At 39.4% G+C, this 5,824-nt stretch overlaps 1 long non-coding RNA gene across 1 annotated transcript; it reads right to left on the bottom strand.

Moving 5' to 3' along the window:
- Positions 1–322: 322 nt before the first annotated feature.
- On the bottom strand, positions 323–5,590 carry LOC131271317 (uncharacterized). The gene is made up of 6 exons (XR_009180114.1): positions 5,461–5,590; positions 1,316–1,415; positions 1,140–1,233; positions 859–1,058; positions 610–780; positions 323–533 (listed from the first exon to the last, which is right to left on the bottom strand). It is a non-coding gene; the product is annotated as an uncharacterized LOC131271317 (long non-coding RNA).
- Positions 5,591–5,824: the final 234 nt, after the last annotated feature.

The following is a 5,824-nucleotide window of genomic DNA, read 5'->3' as shown; positions in this document are numbered from 1 at the left end:
GTTCGCGAATCCTTCCAGTGATAACGATTTGTAGGCGATTTGAAAATTTGCAACATGCGCAACATCCCGAGTAACAAAAATACGCATGTTGCACTATCAAAAGAGTGTTTTTCATGGTATCATCAGAGTACTGATGGAACCTGCGAAATATGTAGGTTGCGTGACAAAAACGACGTGACGCGATGTTTTTTATACAATGCGCGGTGTTTTTGTGTGGTATGCGATGTTTCGTTCAAGTTGGGTACAATTTTCATTCTAGACAATGTTTGGTTGTGTTAGTGGAAACGTCTCGTTTATTTCATCAATGAACATACACAGTCAGACAGAGCAAGTAAGCGTACGCGTACAGCACCGGCATGAGGCGGGTAGAAAAACCAACGAGCCGGGTTAAATCATTCGGACTAAAATTTTGACTCAAGTGGCTGTGTTTAAAACAAGTAAATAATTAAAACGATGAATTCTCGGGTGTTGAAAGAAAAGGGACAGATCCCGCCGTCGAAGTCCTCGAAAAGTGGTGCACCACGTCCAGGTAGCTAAAACATGACGGATAAATCAGAAAAGAAAGTGTTATTGCGGTTTCATTCATAACCAACCGTAAATGACCCTTACTTTTATGGCTTATCCAGGTAATCAGTGGGAAAAGGTACATTAATCCCTTTTGCTTTCGATTATATTCCAGCATCCGTTCCTTCGCCGGCCCACGCTTCATCTGCTTCTCCGTATGTTAATTCTGCAGCAAAACGGACTAATGCGGATAATGCTACACCAACCAGCGGTAAGCTGAAACGTATATGGTCAATTGATTTAAGTTTGCTAATGAATTTGATTTTTTATCTAGTTGGCATGCAAGGGCCTCACTTGGAGTTTCTGGTTAGAGCAGATGGTAGCACACCAGCTTCATTTATTGGTGAGTATTGTTAATATGCATCGGCATATGTCCGTGGATTCACGACTTTTTTGACACCTTCTAGCAGTCGTTCCTTCGGTTTCTAATCGTACGAATCCTTCCGCTTCCTCCGTAACATCAACTCATTCTTCGGCAACTATCCACACCGCACCTGCAAAGAAACAACGTAAGTAAAACGAATCATGATTCCATTGACGTATCCATAACGATAGTTTCATGGCTTTTTTGACACCTTCTAGCAGTCGTTCCTTCGGTTTCTAATCGTACGAATCCTTCCGCTTCCTCCGTAACATCAACTCATTCTTCGGCAACTATCCACACCGCACCTGCAAAGAAACAACGTAAGTAAAACGAATCATGATTCGATTGATGTATCCGTAACGATGGATTCATGGCTTTTTGTTTCACCTTCTAGCAGTCGTTCCTTCGGTTTCTAGTCATACGATTCCTTCCGCTGCCACCAACATATCAACTCATTTGTCGCCGTCCCAAAGTATCCATACCGCACCTGCAAAGAAGCAACGTAAGTAAAACGATTACTTTTAAAATGAACAACGTGATATGTGAACAATTGTTTTTACAGATACACATGCAGCTAATTCAAACGGATCTACGAACCAACCATGCTGTTGTTCAACGTTAAGCAAAAAAATCGACACTATGCAAACCACGTTGAACTATATATTGGACATATTACGACCGGTTAACAGGGCAAATCCTACAGCAGAAAGGCTTTTTGTGTTCCAGAAAATTGCAGACGTGGAGGAACTTGAAAAATTAGAAAGAGATTTGGGAGATGAAAGTGGTGCATACAGAAGAGAAACAGCAGGCGGAATCAAATCGTTAATTGAGTGTGGCGAAATGTATTACCAAATACATCAAGCCTTGGACGTGGTTTTCGACAAGCAATTTTTAGCTAAGTGCAGCTGGACAGGAAGGGCCAAGTGTGGCACAAAAAAAATATGCTTTTCGCAATACAAAAATGTGATAGATTTGTTTGTAGAATTAGGAAAAACGGAATTTTTTATCCCAACCCTTCGAGAAGTCTGTGATTATTTAAAAAAAAAAATACATCATGCAGTCGAAAGGGCAAAAATAACTGGGAGGATCAAATCTACGGCCCACAGGTTTACAAAAGATGGTTTTTGATGATCTCATTTTCTTTTCTACAATCTACTTTTCTCATTTCCTTTTTTAAATTAAGAGACTATATGCAATATAGTCAAATTCAAAATCTTGTGATTAAGGTGCAATAAAAATAAACAATGTTTAACTATATTACAAGTCTTTATTTACACTTACGTTTTAAAAGTATGGACTAAAGGAATAAATACTAAATTTTCCAATAGATCTAAGCGGATTGCCGCAAGTTTACATTTAATACTAGATACAGTCCATTCTTCAATGTCTTCATTCAAATCATTCCTATTCCCTATGGATATGTTCATAGCGAACGAACTAATTGGCTTATAAAATAATTCCCTACAAACTAAAATCTTCCTTCCTCCTATAACTATATCTTCGTTACTTATTTCTCCCGTGGTCATTTGGACAACCCAATTGTCGGTGGTCAGAAACCACCCGTCCCTGGTATTATTTTTAAGATCAAATCCGGGTCTTATAGAAGCAGTGATATTTCCCCCGCTTTTTTGTAAACATGGGAATTTTGTCTTCGAGCTTGCTCTTCGGGTATACAAATAGTCTAATTCAGAAAGCCTATTTATGGCCTGTTCAAGGTTTCTGTATCCATGCCTTAACAAAATTTTTAGATGGCCAAGGTAATTTTCAAATTGGTGCGAAGATAAGTCAGGTAGTGCACCGAACCGACACACGTCATCGCAGACATGCTGCAAGTTATGTACGTTGCTGGTTAAACCGTTTGGACCGTACACTCCTTCGTATTCCAGCACAAATTTATCCAAAAAATTCTTCGCCGTGGCCCAATACACTTTGTATGCTTCCGTTGATAACATTGTAACGGCACAAAACAATAACATGAAATGTTGGTACTGAGCATCGCTAATATTTCCCCTCAAGACGACGACTCCGGCGTACTGCAGGAATGCACCGAATTCGCTTCCTTTCCAATCTTCTAAATACTCCAAAGAACGGAGAGGACGACGAAATTCGGACGGTAGCCGTATTTCTTCTAACGCCAACGAGATGTTCGTGTATTGCGTTGTTGTCAGCTTTCCATGGAATCCTGATTCGCCATTTTTCCACCTCTTTAAAAGCTTTTTGGTAACTCCCAGGTCCATCAGATGAAGTCTGTCGGCAATTATAACTCCGTCAATGATGTTGAAGTGCTGTAAGTCAAGAAGTGGGGTGAGGTGCTTCTGATGATCAGGCCAATAACCTCCTTGACGGAAAACCGCATCGGTCCTTTTCTCGGCATCAATTCCTCTGAAAATAGTGCGGTTGTTTACTCTTTGTCCTTGAGAAACACACTTGATGCATCCTTGGAGACCGTTAAAGTTGACTACACCTGTAACAGAAAAAAAACGAAGCAATAAAAGCGTGATTAGTGTGTACAAAATGTGATGAATGATTGCCAGAGAATAAATCATTACCTTTAATAAACGCCCTTGCTGGTGTATCAGCAATAAAAGCCCGGACTCTAATGTTTATTGCCTTGTCCTGGATGCGAATGCCGTCCGTCATTAACTCATTCAGTTCCGACACAAGTGGACGTAGATATTCTTCTACCTTCTCCGGCTTTCTTAGCCCGCAAAAGATAGCCACCGGCATCGGTGCTACGGTAGGCAATTCTGCTATGCTGATCAGAATAGGCCAGAACTGCATTTTACTGCTATTGGTCAGTGGTAGACCGTCAACCGAAACGTACAAACTCATCGTGTTGATGTTGAGATTCATGGCCCTAAAAGTAAGAATGAAAACGGTTTAGCATTTCTAAGTAACATTCTATGGATCGCTGAACGATAGTTGGGTAGACTTACCGGCATCTATTCTGGATACATTTGTTTACACCGTTGTACCAGAATCTCCCACCGTCTATTTGTACAATGTTTGCTTTGATGGATGGTGTCTTGAGAATAGTCCGTGCATCTTTCGGCAGTCGAAATGTTGTTTTTATGCGCAAAATTCGAAGAATTTTGTTCAGAGCAACATGGGTTTGGTTCGTTTCAAGAGCCCAAAATCGCAGACATTCTTCCATAGGTGTTGTTTCTATGTCATATAACTCATCGGGGTGGTCATGGTTTTCTTCATTTCTTTCGCAATGACTTTCTTCATACATTTCCAACAACTCTGGAAGCTCCAGTATTGGCTCGTAGGTTGAGGTGCTAGCCACTGGCTCACTAGTTGAAGAACGAATGTTTACGCTGGCACCAGCTATTTCCATTCTTCTCGTCCGAGCAGCGGTATCCTTGTAGATTTTTGAAGTTTGCCTCAAACGGCGCGAATACAGAACGTAGGCCATATCCTGAGCAAACACAAAACCTATTTGCACTGACGAAATGAATGTAAAACCACGAATATATCTCACTTGCAACTTATCACACAGAGAGCATAAAAGCGAATGGACGTCCGGAAGAATTTGTAGTCGCAGGTACGTTTTACACATCAGGCACATTTCTTCATAGCACTTCAACTATCAAGAATTCGTAGTCGCAGGTACGTTTTACACATCAGGCACATTTCTTCATAGCACTTCAACGGTAGAGTTTTGACAGAAAATATGCCATCTTTTTTAAAAATAATTTATCTATGATGGATAGGATTATTTTACATAAAGTAATCCTTTTATATAATTACGGCTCGCACGAGAAAACAAGCGAAGCCATCTCTCTCTTAAAAACATTTTTGACAATGGGTCAAGCCAATGGCATATTTATCGAACAATTTAATAATCACTATTAAGCTAGGTTTCTATTCAAATGACAATCACTTGCAATTTAACCTAAACTACTTTAACAGTGAGATTTTTAGAAGTAAAGATGAACGAAAACAGTTTTGAACATTTTCCATTCATACGTATAAGAAATTTCGGCTAACCCAATTGGTAAATGAAGTCCACATGCATTCGCTTTTGGAGCAAATAGCCATCATTATTGTAATGTAAACAATCGTTATCGGCTGTAACGTTATTAGCAAAACAAACGATATTGTGCCAGGCCATCTTACAACCTTACGTCTATGAACATGTAATTTAACATAGGCATATATGGTTTTTGCTTGGTAATGTGTACAATCGTTAAAATCAACAAACTGCACTGCATATCAATCGTCCCTACAAGATAGCTGTAGAGCAATGAGGGAAATTTTGAATAGCATTTGTATGTATAGCGAAATCACACAATAGCACTCAATACAGCAAATAGAACGACAACATGATAGAAAAAATGCCATATTGCATTGGCATAGATAAACGTGCGCGGAGAACATCGTAGTGGGGATTGAAAACGATTAACTGATGCACACTCTCGCATGTATAGGCTTAGATAGAACATACAATACCATATAGTGATAACACTCAGTCAAACAACTAGATCTATAATATGATAATTATGATGGCAAATTTTAAAATCGCTTACCTATGTAATATTCACACTCCACGCCGATAAACAATCCCTTCGTTGGCATGTTTACTGCGATCGCCACCGATGGTGTCTTCTTCACATTGATCGTTATTTTGTACAGCACGATGATATATGTAAGAACAGCACATTCTGAAAAAAACAAATCAAAAACAATCAAACGTATAACACTGCTTGCTCACACCATCACTTCAATCTACTTGCTTCCTTGCTAAATACTTCCATGTATTTCCTCCAGCTATCTAGATTTGATTGAATGGTGCGTTTAGTAGGTTAATTTATGCTGCAGGTGGATTGTAGTATTGTTGATTGCAGATAAAAGAGCTGATATTCTATCCTTCTTCACAAACCTACGAAGAAA

This window comes from Anopheles coustani, unplaced genomic scaffold (assembly GCF_943734705.1).
Source record: "Anopheles coustani unplaced genomic scaffold, idAnoCousDA_361_x.2 scaffold_903_ctg1, whole genome shotgun sequence".
In the NCBI taxonomy this organism is placed as follows: domain Eukaryota; kingdom Metazoa; phylum Arthropoda; class Insecta; order Diptera; family Culicidae; genus Anopheles; species Anopheles coustani.
The sequence above is the reverse complement of the archived record's forward strand: the minus strand, read 5'-3'. Positions and strand labels throughout refer to the sequence as shown.